Here is a 15,348-nt window from a genome sequence, read left to right as displayed (position 1 = left end):
GTGTTTCTAGTGTTTAATAAAGTATGAAACAACTTAATGAAAGAAAAACAATTCCTGTGCACCATGTACAAGTAGCACAAAGTAACCCTGCTTTTTCACTAAGGCGTAGGAACAAATTCTGGAAAAATAAGCCTCAGTGAAATTAATGAATTTGTCACTATTCCCACTAGTCAAGTTCAAAAAAATATATGGGCAGGCAAGAAACAATTCTAGCTACAATCCAGTGTAGATAAATTTAAATTTATAAATCACATGAATATGACACAGTACAGCTTTTTAAGCAAGTAATAGATACTTACACCAGTGGATGGTGCTGACCAATTCATACTAAATAGATACTTATCTGTACCAATCAGTGGGTACATCTATATGTGCAATTAGCACAGAGCAGTAAACTCCAGCAGTTTGCACATGCACCCAGGACCACAGCAGTTTGAGCCAGGGCAGAGCACCCCTGAGCTGGCAGCAGGCTTGGGAGGGAGGGAGAGGGGTCAGCCCAGGTTCCAGGCCGTGGCATTTGGTGGCAGAGGGGCTGCTTGGGGCACAAGGGTACTACAGTACAGGGCTAGCAAGCAGGCAGCCCCTGCATTGTAGCACCCTTGTGCCCCAGTCACCACCTACATGTGTGTTGCAGTGGTCTTAGGATAGTATGGTCTGGAACAAGTACTATGGCAGAATGAATTAAATTTACTGTGCCTTAATATGGGTGCACATATAGATGGTGCTGCTTTACGGCAGAGCTAATTAGTCAACCTCAGAGAAAAGCACATGTGTAGATGCACCTAGTAACTACTAAACACAAACCTTATTTAATCACAAATGTTGGTCAATCGAAAATAAATAAATAACCCCCCCATAAAATAAAAGAAGACTCCAGATTCAGGTCTGCAATTTCTGTAGGCATTTTTACATAAGTAGTCAAATTTGTCCCTTGGGTAACTTCATTATATTAGATTAGTTTGGTCCAATTTATAAGTTACAAATCTAGGATTCATATGATTATCAAAACTTTATCACGAAAACTACAGTGCCTCAAGTAATGTGAGCATAGGAACTATCTAACAGGGTTACTGTCTTGAGTAAGGCTAGGTTGCAGGAATAATTTAGATGTCCCTTTTCCTCCTCTGAGAGGCAACTTTCTCTCCCCCCTCCCCCACACTTGGGAAATGTGCTTTGAGTTTTGTATGTGAAGTAATGGTAGTGATAGTAAAGAAAGAGTTTAATTAAATACTGTCATGTCAAAATGGAGTTAGATTTCTCCTACTGTTTGCACTAATTTAAAAACAAAAAGTGATTTCACAAACGAAAAATTAAGTTAACCCAAATTCTGACAAGGAAGTTTTTGTGTGCATTTGTTTTTGCTTCAGTTTGTTCTTTGTGAGATCTTGTTATTAGCCAGACTCCTCTGTCTGGAGCTTTAGAGAAACTGCATTAAATTTTTTTGAGGGATGGCTTTACTGAGGCAGTAGAAACATTTTTCACAGCTCCTTAAACCTGTTTGGGCTTGAAACCAGACAGATAAGAAGTACTGGAGGTGTTTTTGCAATAAATAAATAAATGAATAAAATTTTACTGAGAATTTACTTGTTTTCCATGGAGATCTGCACTTTTATGGAGACATAAGTGTTGAGCAACTGAAGTAGATTCAGCATGTATTTAATCATATTGACACTGCACTTAGGGTAGTTTTCAAATTTTGCACAGGAGAAAGTTTGACTTGTCCTTAAGCTTGCCCACTCACTTGACCGATAGAAATTTGCTGCCTTTTTTTTTTTTTTTTGGGGGGGGGGGGGGGGGGGGAGGAAAGAGAGAAGAGATAATGATACTAGTAATGTTCTTCAGTAGTCTTTTGAGAAGGCACTGTAAGTGCATATTCACATACATATGTATGCTTTTAGTTATTAAATTCATTATACATTAAATTTCATATAACTGTGTATATCAAATTTAATTACTGAAAAATACTACAATGACCTATACCAGAGACAAGTCTGTAGAATATGTGGCTGCATTTTTTTTTTTTTTTTTTTTTTTTTTTATTTTTTTTTTTTTTTTTTTTTTTTTTTGTAAAATGATCCTGCCTGGCTTGTAAGCAATCTACCCATCCTTTCCTCCAGAAATGATACTTCAATCCTAAAATTATTCTGTGCATCCCTTAGGACTCTGACACAAACTTAAAGACAGTCTAACCTTTATGCAATTTTCCATTTGTTACATACACACTCCCAAAGCCATTCTGTAATAACAACAATATCTAACAATTGCAATGGTTACTGTGGTATAAAACTGTCAAACTGCTGAAAGGTGGACTGCTCAAATCATGACTTCACATAGTAAATATCTTTGGTATTCTTATAGTGCCTTAATACAACCGTGTCACAAAATTCAGATGATTAGGAGCTTTTGGGGCAGTTTCTCCATTATAAATTAGATTCACTGAACAGAGGTAGGGAAGTCTTGCTTGGCAGTTAAGTGTGCAGCCAATTTTCAAAAGACTAGAGATAACATTTTAGATCATTTGTATGAAGTGGCCATGTTTTAAAATAATCCTTTTAAGTTAGTCATTTATCATCCTACCTTTCATAGGTAAATTATTTCTAAAACATATTTGACAAATAATCTGTTGAAGCCTTGCGATTCATATGCCTGCCATGTGACCCTATTTCAGACAGTGGAAGCTGCCATCTTAATGCTGGATAGTAAATTCATAAAAAAAAGTAGCAAACTCACTTTTCCCTAGAATCAATAGGAAAAAAAGGGAACTTTGTTACGAGGTAACTTGGCCAGACAGGAGCATGTAGCTTTTTTTTTTAAACCTTATTTTGGCAGATGACATTCAAAAGATATTGAGAAAAAATTCTATACTGATCTACTCAGACAAAGACCATCTACATCACACTGCTTATTTCATGACTCAACTGTAGTTGATCTGAGCCAAAAAGCCAAACTAATATGCTTAGTTATCCAGTATCACCCACCATTATCCTTCCTCCTGCCCCAATCCAATCTTCTCCCTCTGACTAGAAGTCTTCTTGCCAAATTCAACTGATCGAACAACCAGACTAATTCCATACTCTTAAGGATTTTACTATAAATTCTACATGCCTTTTATACTTGAATGAATATTAACTTTGAAATACATTTTACCGGTCAAGGCTGCCTTTAATCCAAAAGGGACTGAAAACAGACTGATCTTTATATAGTAAAAGAACAATTGTAGATTCAATGTCACCAAAGGCTACTTTAGGCTGCTTTTATCCCCTACAGTAATGTGAAATGATTTTTCTGTTGGCTATTCCGAGGCTCTGTCCACATGGCCTCAGGGCATACAAAAATTTGAAGAGCTTATGGAGTTATTTTTGTTTATGCAAAAGCTGATTTAATCCTTCCAACTGAACTTAAAGTGCAGCTCAGAGAGGTTCTTAGAACTTGAGTGTGCTATCAGACCCAACACTGCTGTTTGGAAATTAGCAGTAGCCATTTTCTATTAGACAGAAGCTGAAAGAATATTACTAGACTCCAGGCTGTCCCAGAGGGGAGGGGAGGGGGTGTGAAATGGGGTAACCACCCCAGGCTTCATGTTTCAGGGGCCCCATGGAGCTGGACTAAGTGGCTGCAACCCCTTCTGCAGGGTCCACCTAGTGGTGGCGACTCCATGCCACTGGCAGTTACGCATCCAGCCGCTTGCCACCCCCATCCCTCTTCCCACCACTGGCTTTTGTGTCCAGACCCTGCACCCTGCTAGGATCATAGATTCATAGACATTAGGGCTGGAAGGGACCTCGGAAGATCATTGAGTCCAGGCCCCTGCCCCAGGGGCAGGAAGTCAGCAGGGGTCATAGGATCCTAGCAAGATAAACATCCAAATGACTCTTGAAGGTGTTCAAAGTAGGTGCTTGAACCACCTCCAGTGTCAGTCTATTCCAAACCTTGGTGGCTTGGACAGTAACAAAAAGTTCTTCCTCATGTCCAGCCCGAAACAATCATGGAGGAGTTTGTGACCATTCGACCTTGTCATCCCTTGGGGCAGTCTGGTAAGCAGATGTTCCCCCAGATCCTGGTGAGCACCCCTGATAAACTTGTAGGTGGCCACCAGATCACGCCTGAGCCTGCACTTTTCCAGGCTTAAGAGCCCCATGGCTCTCATCATAAGGTCTATTTTCCTGACCTCTGATCATGTGCGTGGCTCTCCTATGGACTGTCTCAAGCTTTTCCACATCCTTTTTGAATTGTGGAGCCCAAAACTGGATGCAGTACTCCAGCTGCAGCCTCACCAAGGCTGAGTACAATGGGAGAATGACATCCTGGGATTTGCTTGAGAAGCATCTATGGATGCAAGCCAGCATTTTGCTCGCTTTACTAGCCACAGCATCACATTGATGGCTCATGTTCATCTTGGGGTCAATCATGACACCCAAGTACCTTCCATCTGTAGTGCTAGCCAGCGTAGCACTGCCGAGCCTATAAGCAAGTTGCAGGTTTTTCTTCCCAAGGTGGAGAACCTTGCATTTTTCTGTGTTAAACACCATCAAGTTCTTGCCCGGCCATTTCCTGTGCCTGTCAAGGTCAGCCTGGATCACCCTCCTGTCCTCAGGTGTGGATGTTTTACCCCAGAGTTTAGTGTCATCGTCAAACTTGGCTAGTCCACTTCTGATACCAATGTCCACATCATTAATGATGTTGAATAGTATAGACCCAAGGACAAGGCCTTGAGGAACCCTACTGGGTCACAACACACCACGACAATTGACTTCTGTCAACCACCACCATCTGGGTCCTACCACAGAGCCAATTCCCCAGCCAGTGGATTGTACTGAGGCTGAGGCTGCAAAACTGGCTAACTGCAAAGAGGTGACCATGGGATACCAGATCAAAGGCTTTTTTGAAGTCAAGATATACAACATCAATCTCCTCTCCCTTGTCCAGGTGATAGGTCACCTGGTCGTAAAAGGAAATGAGATTGGTCAAGCAGGACCTACCCACAACAAACATGTGCTGGTTATCCCTCAGGATGTTGCCATCCACCAAGTCTGTTAAGAATGGCCTCTTTGATAATCTTTTCTAAGACCTTCCCTGGCCTGGGATAGAGGTCAGGCTGATGGGCCTGTAGTTTGGCAGATCCACTTCCCTCCCTTTCTTGAAGATCAGGCACTAGACACCAATGTGATGCCTGAGATTGGAAGGCCAATCTTCCAACTAGACTCATTAGGCAGGATTTTCTCTATCAAAAGTACAGACCGGACAACAATTGCCCCATCTCAGATGGTCTTTTTCAGCTTCTACTGGAAGTGATTTGAGGTGGAACTAAAAAAAAAAAGGTGTTACTGGGTACATCTATATGCCCTACAGTGATATTGTTACTGTGCTGTGCTTTAGTACTTCCTTCTGGGAGTACTAAAGCATGATGCTGTAGCCTCCCACAAAGCGCACAGTTATTTTTAGCAGCTACTTCACCATAATAGTGTGCTATAAAACAGGGGAGCATGCCACTATGGTGAAGTAGCTGCTGGTCCTATGTAGACACCTGTGGATGCTATGTTGCCATAGTGCATTGCTATGACAACATAGCATCCCATGTAGATGCACCCACTTTCCCCTAAGAGAAGCAAGGTTATGAAAAATGAACTATGGGAAGTTGCTGATGCCAAGACTGACAATGAAGGAAAGTTTCCATTAGTACAAAATGATAAGGCCTTGATATTTTAACCTCTCTAATTCTGTGATAAATCACCATCTGTACACAAACTGAAGAGTTAAATTTGACTGTTAGTTTCTACTTTCCCTCTCCATACTTCCATTTTGCAATAAGTGATTTTATATTCATCCTCTCATTTCACCCCCTCCATATTGTTCCTTCTCTTATGCATATGATCCACTGAGTTTTACATTGCTAATATTCTTATGTTCCTAAACAATCTTTTACTTAATTTATTAATAAAATATGCTAGACTATTAACAAAGAGTTTTTAAATCAAGCATTCAAGGTAAATATACTAAAATTCCAAGGAGCCATGAGATTAAGACAATTTTTTAATAATTTGAGAGAGGAGAGAACAAGACTGAACACGCATGTGTATGGCTCGAGGCCTAGTGGATACATTTGTGCATGTGCGTGTTCAGGATGATGTACATGAGTTTGATTTTCATATCTAAAAATGTCACACCTGAGATTTACCAGAATGTACATGCAACTGTTTGGCAGGTAGCAGAATTCTCTAAGAAAAAAAAAAAAAAAAGTCTCACTCATTATTAGCCAATATATTATTTAAAAAAAAAACCAAAAAAACCACCACCTTTGACTTTTCAGAATGGAATATTTAATTTTTGGGTACCACTTAGCCATTCAGATTTCACACCATGGGTACTTTTACACATACTTTTGATCTGGGATTAATTTACTTAAGTAAACGCTCCCAGGCAAGCATCTACACATGCAGAAAAGTGGGAACAGATTTGCTGCTAATGGTAGCAAACTGCTGCCACTTCCTGGGGCCCTGCAATGGGCTTCTGCCAGCATCAGAAGAGCTCTAGGCTCCCTCTGGGTGCTAGCCCAAGGACTGGCAGGGAGCACCAGGCCAGGAGACAGCCACCTCTTGGCCAGTTGGGACATTACACCCTACCCCTGGGGGCTGCCTGCTGCTAGGGCAGGGACAATATCCCCCTGCACCAGCACCAGGGAGTTCTTGGCCCTGGCTCCCTGATCAGGGGCATGGGACTTGGAAAGAGCTGCAGGGGATGGCTAGATCCTAGCCCCCTGCCCCAGTGGGGCAGCAAACTTGCATCTCTGCAGGTCTTTCCAAGTCCCATTCCTTGATCACCCAATTGGAGCACAGGGCTGGGACCTGCCCCTGACTAGGACAGTTCCCAGCCCCTACTCTACATACAGGTTAGAGGCTGGGGAGCCTGTTCCCCATTCAGCTCCAGGAGCACAGAGCTGAGTGGGGAACAAGGTAGAGAGCTCCCAACACTGGCTCCATAGTCTTAGAGCTCAGACTGGGAGATAAAGTTCCCCGATCCCCCGCTCCCTGATCATGATCAGGAAGCAGGGGCCTTGAAGCTCCCTGCTGCTGGGAAAGAGGGACATAGTCCCCATCCAGGCTCTGGTGGTGTAGCCTGACCCAGCAACAGGCAGCTCCTGGGGGCAAGGAGCAATCTCCAACCCCCTGGTGGATGGCTGACCAGGAGCAGATTTGCCTTCTCTCAGTTGTCTACACAGGTGCTACTGCACTGTTACTAATTGAATGCAATTTGCAGGTAGAAAATTTACTTGTGATTAGTGAGGTTTACTGTGTAGTAAGTATGTGCACATGTAGATGCACATGCTTACTTAGTAAACTATGCTACTGCTCAGTTAAGTACCTCATGTAGATGTGTCCACACACACACACACACACACACACACACACTTGAACTTTAAAGTTATTCTTGCCATTAGAAATCAACAGAAGTGTGGCCATATAACCTTGTTGCTCTTAGGACCCTATTTTCATTATAACCTCAGTCTTGGAGATGTTGCATTTATAGGTTTCTATTTTATTCATTTTGGTATTGTTGACCTTTGCCACTTACAGAAAGGTAGACACATTCCGAATGCATTTTGGCAGAGAGTTTAGAAACCTAACTATAATTCAAATTTCTTAGCAAGAGAAAAAAAAATATTTATGAAGTTTTACAAAGAGGTCTAACCAAAATTAAGGTGGCCTATCTAAGATTACCCATGAAAAGCAGCATCTGAGCTAGATGGCTATATCTTTGAAAGGCTACTGTTGTTAGAGGGTCTTCCATTTCCAAGAGAAAACTTTATCATTTTGTACCTATAAGCAACTGAATTAAGTATTTGGGGAAGCAGGGTGAATCATGACATCTCATTTTATTCATACAATAAATTCCACTGACCCCAAGAGGTGTTAGCCATGAAACAGGGTCTGGCGGGATGCAACATGGATAGTTAGTCTGCAATAGAATAAGTGGGGAAAATACACGTTTTTGTTCATATTTAGCCTTATCCTACAGAAATAGCAGAAACATTAAGTAGCACTCTAACCTTACAGGATGTTGATTACTGTGGCACCAATTCAGTAAAATCAATGGGATCACATAGCCCAAATTGAAAAAGTGCTTTGCTAGATCAGACTGTTTGTACAACAGCTTACAGAATCCAGCACCAGGTGAGTACAACCATCTCCAGTGCCATCTAAACAGGTTCAGAGTATATATGCTTGCTACTCCCCGACCCCCAACTTTTGGGTCATTAAATTGAAAATAAAAAGTTTCTGATGCAACATCTGGGCTAAATACAGAGAGCCAAAAACCTGAGACCGAATCAATTAAATCCTTACAGATAAATCTAAGCTGTGTAGATTGGTTCAATAAGCAATTGCCATTACTGTTGATTCTGGAAATGCAGTTATATGTCTGCAGTGGATCAGGCTAGAAGCCACAGGGTGCTAGAGCATGCCTCCCTGCTTGGCTGAAACAGACAGCTTGTGCCAAAGTTAGGCCACCCACCCTGTGAAAGAGTGGGGAAAAACCATGCAAAACATTTTGGGATGCTGAGGGACTGCGAGTTAACTTGAATCTGGAGCAGATCTGGGACAGAAGTTCAATAAACCAATTTAACCAAAATCCATTAAATATGATACTATATCCATCCAGGTTCATCTTAAAAGAGTTTCAGCCATTTTAAAAAGTAGTTTATGTGCACTGAGCTTTTGTTGTGTTACATATTTGTACTGGTTTCTGGTCACTTAAATGGGTGTATGTAACTTCTGACCCTAGTCCTGAACTACATGTTAAGAGCATTTTTTTCCTGCATCTTGGAAAAAAGTGACAAGTCTAGGATGGCTATAATGAAGTATTAGTCAAAAAAGGGAGAAACTAAAAACCCCAAAACATAGTATTATATGAAATCTATTGTCTGGATATAATGCTAGTTCTTATGATAAAATAGTTCTTTTGGAGAAAGAACAAAATAATTTCACAGGAACAAATTGGGCAAAGTCGCCACCTCATTTTCTAAAAATAAAGTTACAGAGCCCAGCATTGAAGTTACCTAGCACGTTATCTAAAAATTTATAGTCCTACCAACAGCAGCTAAGATCATTTAACCCATATAAGTAGAATAGAAGATTAGCAAACATTTAAAAAAAAAGGTTTGGCTGTAGTCCCATTGACCATGTTCAATTCTTTGGGCAAATTCTGTTTTCATCTCCTAGTAGAATTGAAATAAAAATCTGTAAGCCCCCAAAATAAAAACTGGATGCTTCGCCCAAATTGATCCAATTATTTGGTGACTTTTTGGTTAAAATATTACATTACAAATCTCCACAATTTAGCTTTTGGTAAAGATTTCCCCAATGTTACTTTGCCAAAGAAACCTGGGTATCACCTCCCAGAAGTACCGGCTTTTTGTTTTGAGGTTTCTTGCATTAAATTGTTCCAAGCTGAAAAGTAGGAGTTGTCAAAATAGCATTCTCTTTGCTATATGTTGATAAAAAGTGTTCTTGCTTTTAATGGAATTCTATATTAGTTTGGTGCAGCATAACTACATAGATGTTAAAATGTTGACTTAATGTATTATTCATTCTCCTTTACTACAACTTATGGATGTATTTTATTATTTTAAGTGATCTAATTGCAGTATGGCTATAAGCAGGAAAAGCTAGTGATGTAATAAAAGGGATAGTTAAATTGCTCATTCAAATTAAATGGCATCAAACACAACATGTGAATTAAGATAGCATTTATGTCTGACTTAACCTTAAAAGCAAAGTATATTCACATCTAAAAAGTTGATTCTTAACTCTTCCCTTGTGCCCATGTATGGCAGTGAATACTCTTCAATATCTAGACACAGTTTAACCAGGAAAAGCTTAACTCCTAAATTTCCTTGCATTTACTCAGAAAAGAAGTGTTATTTTCATGCAAGTTTAAAGTTTAATTTCCTTTCCTATGCAGCATTTTGCTAAATCATTATAGTATCGTGAACAGAAATAAACCCAATTTGATTTGTGGTATTTCTGCTTCATAGGACATAATAGTTATCATAAAACACATTAAATGCTTAAGTTATTGTCCGCTTTTATACAAAGTAGAATCTAGGACTTAAACCAACTTGCTGAGGGAGTTGTCTATAGAGGTCTAATAACAGTTTTTTAAAAACTATGGAAGTGTGCATGTAAAGTCACTTTCAAAGGAAGGGGGGGGGGGGGGGGGGAGGGGGAAAAAAACCAGTGAATATTGTCCCTTTATAAGTTTTCCCAATTAGCTTCAAATAAATAAGGTGACAAGTTGTAGCTGGCCTTTTGTCCTTTTTTAACTTGGTCAATGATACTTATGCAGCGCTTTTAGGCTGATATTTTCAAAGGGCCATTTAAAGAGTTGGGTGTCCAACTCCACTGGAAAGTTTAATCTAGTGGTACTCAATTTGTAGCCTAGAGGCCAGATGCAGCCCTTAGAACCACGTCATCTAGCCCATGGGTCTCCTCATGAGTCCAAAACTTTGGTGGGAGGGAACCTGCAGAAGCATTAGATTGTTGCTCCCCTGCTGCCAAATTTTTGGTCCTCTAGAGAGCTTTGAGGGCTGGATGACATGGCCCCATGTGCTAGAGTACATGGTCAGGTCAGCATGTAGGGTTGCTCTATGGACGTATCTGGCACAAGAGATCAGTTCCAATGCCTCATTCCTGCACTAGATCCATCTCACAGACTGGCTCTATGCCACTTAATCCTCTGGCTCTGCAGGCAGGACAAAAACCAGTGGCATTCAATCTATATTTGAAAGGCTAGGCACATACTATTAGCATCCATATTTTACTGTCCAACTGGGAAACAGACACATGAAAATAAAGTGTAAAATAGAAAGACTCAGCACTGCAGTAGTATTCAGGAGTGCTAACTTTTTTGAAAGAGTGATAAAGGAAGAAGCCCACCTGAATGTTTCAATTCCATTTGATTTGATTATTTTATTTCAAATAGACTCAAAATGAAATTTAACGTTTTAAAAATGTGTTATATCAAAAAAGTTACAGAGACCCTTGTTTTTCAACCAGTCCTGATGGTAGCCAATCAATCATTCTCATTACTAACACCACGTTGATTGGATGAATCCTTGTTCGACAAGAACCGTGTCTGTTCTATTCCACTGAGACTCCTACATTTTAGTAATCACTGTAGTACTTGAATACTTTATTTTAATGCATTAGGCAACATGACAAAAATATCATGTGTTTTGTTCCAGCCCCCCAGAGTGAGCAAATGCACATTAGGATTTTTTTCCCCAGGATTTATTCTCTGCCATGCATACACAGTTAGGTGTTTCTAGAGGATTGAATGAAGTGCCCTGTACTTGGTGTAGGGGACAGTGAGGGTTTGTTTTTTTTCTCCCCACCCCCCTAAGCTGGTCCTGAGTTTTCAAAAAGGCATTTGGACAACTCTCAAGAAAGTTCCATTTCCCCAACCCTTGTAATGGGGTTGGGGAAACAGAACAAGCAGTCAGATAACATGCAAATCTGTTTCAGGACTGGCTTTTCAGAGTTAAGTTGCACTTTACCATTACTGGATTTATAACTTAATATTATCCTTTACAGTATTACTTGATGAAAAGTGTTACTTGGGACACTTATGGCTATAATGGAAAGATCTCTAGATATTTTTGTTAATACATTGTGAATGTTTTAAACAATACATATATTGACTTCACATTTAAATGAACATCAACTTTTATTGACCCTTGAGGTTAATATTAACCTCAGTTTTGACTTAATCTATAATTTTACCACTTGGTTCAATCAAACTTGATGTTCATCTCAACAGAATTCAAACCTGCTTGATATGCAAGACAGTTATTTTACTAAGTCACATTTCTCTTAACAGATTTCAAATTTATTTTTAAAAGTTGTGGGTAGGCAGAAAATTATTTACCAAGTCTGGACTGATGTACTTTACCTCACCAAAAATATATTATGAGGCTGTAGAAAATAAAAGTCAAACAATTTTGCATAAGAGTAGTCAGTCCCATACCATTGGCTTGGGAAGCATGTAATTTGTCATGAATTAAATATGGGATTCAAGAGCAAGTGCATGAGATTTCAGGGATGTAAAAAAAGTGTCTGTGTGCTCTTACAGATTTAAAAACCTAAAAATCTTTTATTTTAAATCTGCAAGGAATTTTTAGTCTTATTAAAATTCATGTCTATAAAATGTTGAGATTTCACAATCTAGAAAGATACAGGAGGTAGTGTAACATTTTATACAGCTAGAGAAAAAAATCATTCAGAGTATCCCTTAGGAAAACTAAGGATGTGGAGTCACAAAGCTGCCAGAGGTTAAAGTGTCTTCTTTGGGAATGTAAGCAAATAGTCTTTCCACCCTTTCTATCAAGCAGATAGCTCACAAAAGTACAGTTTGCCAACTTCACACTGCAGCTGTTTGTTATGGCAAAATCCTCTTGTTAGATTTGCACACGCTGTTAATCTCCAGAAGTGACTAAGCAAAGTCTGCTGTGGACTGACGTGCCTTATGGTCTCTTTTTACCCTGCATTTTTATGCCTCCTGTGATTTAGTTGGTGGACTTGCAAAAGCTGGTTCAATTTAGCTGAAAAGGGGTGTGCACTCATTAAGTTTTATTCTTTGTTTTACAGTAGCACCTAGAGGTCCTGTCTGAAATAGGGAGCTAGATGTTTTACAAGCACAAAGATAGCCCCCTCCTCAGTTTATAGTCTCATTTTTTAACTTGTTTATTTAGAAAAAAACCCAACTGGCATTATCATCCCCATTTTACAGATGTGGAATGGAGGAACAAGAGGCTATGCAGCTTGCTCGAGGTCACCCAGAAAGTTGTAGGATTTTCCTACTCTAAATCTATCGCTCTTTTTACTGTGAAAACTACTCTGTTTAGCCTTCTTTAATATACAGCCAAAAGGATGCATTTAACATCTGTAAAAAGATGAGGCGTCAGGTTATCTGCTTTCTACATTCATCCCTTTTGATAAAACTTTACTGAAATTGTTCTATGCAGAGAAATAATCATATACCTTTCTCAGTTCACCTACATATAAATTTATTTCTGAACTTTTGAAATGTCTTCCCATGAATCCAAAGTACATATTTAATATTCCTCATTTTAAAAACAAACAAACAAACAAACAAACAAACAAAAAACTAAACAAACAATGCAGCAGAAGCAGTCACAGGGCACATCCAGATGAGCACAGACTTTTGTTTCCCTGGGGACAAGTAGCAGCACCTAGTGCCACGGCTACTTGTCCCTGGGGACACCTGTGCCATGTGTGATCTGGCATACGATAGGTTGCCCTGGTAGAGCAGGGGAAGCTGGGGCCAGCAACTGCACCCAGTCTTAACCGAGGTCCTGGGGGCCTCCCAGGGCTGTAACCATGGCAGGAAGTCTGGCCAGGAGCTAGAGCGTGGCCCCAGCCAGCCAGGCTCTGGTTTGGGGTGGTGCATGCTGCTGTCATGTGTACAGCCCTGGTTTTGTTTTGTTTTTTGGCATGGGTTTCGTTGATCCCAGGATCTCCTGGGGTCAACCCTGCCCCCTGTTGCAGGGTAGCAGCGCAGGGAATACCTGCATTGTGGTGTGTAGCATCACAGACAGGTCTGTAGCATCACATACAGACAGGTGTGGATATGCAGGACACAGCCAGTGTCAATATCGATCAAGCCAAGACAATCCAAGTGTTTCAAGAACAAGAAGTAAATTTCGTCATTATGACCAAGAAGAAAATATCATCTTTTATTGAAGATGCAATAAAGCAGCTCCTTGGATATCGCAATCTGTACATAGAAAAGTTTGTTTGTTTTTGGGGAAGAGAAGAAAGAGCGAGCCTAAATAGCTTTAAAACTCAAAATGCATTGACCTATCAGCTCTTCAGTAGACCAAAACAGATTATACCCAATGTTTTCAAATCCAAGTATCCAAAACATTTAAAGGAGCAAACTAAGACATCAAGTAACCCACTCACACTAGATTCACTTGAATAGGCAATAGTCCAAAATTTATATCTAGTTTATTTATATCAGCTTTGATGGAGGAAAGCTAATTCTCTCTGGGGAAGAAGAAAAAGTATATCAAGCCAGTTACGTAAATGCCTAAATGTAACAGAAACAAACTATGGATAAGTTTTGAACTGTACCATTCTCTGCTATCATCTTGGGCTTTTGTTGCCTGTTATGAACATTGTTTACAATAGCAAAACACATAAACGTGATCCAGAATGTGGAAGTACACTACTAGCACATGAAGAAAGCACAAAAGCAGCCCTCTGCATTTGGAAGCCAGATCACTGGTAAATGTCCTATCATTCTGCCCAGGTTTGACTGATCAGCAACTCTGAAGTTTAGCAAAGCATTGTCCAGACAGAAGAAATTTTCTTTTGCGTAAATGTGCAATTCAAGGGCAAAGACATTGCTAGATACTTAAAAAAAAACCCCCCCCCCCCCCCCAAAAGCCGCACACCATGTTAAGTAAAATAATCCAAGAGTCGTCTTTAAAGTAGGCATCAGCAATTTGGTGATTAAGATAATCTTGAGTAGGGTTTTTATTACAGATAAGCAAAAGAGAGAAGGGGACAGGGAGAGAGAGAGAGAGAGAGAGAGAGAGAGGAGAAAAATTAAGGAGAGGGAAGCATTTAGCATTAGATTTACTGCCGTATTTAAAAATGCAGGAAATAAAAGACTCAAATGTCCTTTGCTGTTTAGAAAGCTTTGAGAAAAGTTTATTTTAGGTCGCTTTTTACAGGACCTTAAGAGAGAAATGCAAACTGTTATTACTATGAAAGTTATTTGCTTAAAAGAGAGACAGGGAATGGAGAAGAGGAAAGTAATGCTCAATAAGCCTATTCATACTAGAAGCAGGAAATGTGTAAAGATTTCTCTCACTTTTGTAACAAATATATCTGTCCTCATTCTCATGTATCACAATTTTGTGGAACTGCATATAAAATAATTCTGTAGCACAAGTTAAATTCTAAGTAGCACCAAGTGTTTTAAATCTGTTGAAATCAGCTGCTAGATTCAAACACTAATGATAAGCAAGGTATGACAATTCTATAATTAAAAAGAGGAGACTTTCCTCCAGTTAACACTGCCATGGATTTTTGACGCTTGGAACAAGTTGCCCCTACAAGAGAAAATATTATCATCTCACTGTTCAGTGTGTTACGTTCCTCTAATCTGCATAAAACATGATCCCAATATAGTCATCAGCTATACAAAGCATCCCCCCAGTGGTATAAATATTAGACTTTAAACCTGTTACTGATCTAATAGTTAATAACCCAATAATCAAGTAAAGCTCCTTCTGGATCTCAGCGCAATACAAGCAGTGTAGGG

General features: G+C 39.8%; 1 long non-coding RNA gene across 4 annotated transcripts in view; it reads right to left on the bottom strand.

The window, feature by feature from the left end:
- LOC102379351 overlaps positions 1–15,348 on the bottom strand; it is a 116,253-nt gene that overhangs the window by 89,411 nt on the left and 11,494 nt on the right. The window lies entirely within an intron of this gene.

The sequence above is a fragment of the Alligator sinensis genome, unplaced genomic scaffold (genome assembly GCF_000455745.1).
Source record: "Alligator sinensis unplaced genomic scaffold, ASM45574v1 scaffold486_1, whole genome shotgun sequence".
NCBI classification, from domain to species: domain Eukaryota; kingdom Metazoa; phylum Chordata; order Crocodylia; family Alligatoridae; genus Alligator; species Alligator sinensis.
This window is presented reverse-complemented; position numbering and strand designations above follow the sequence as displayed.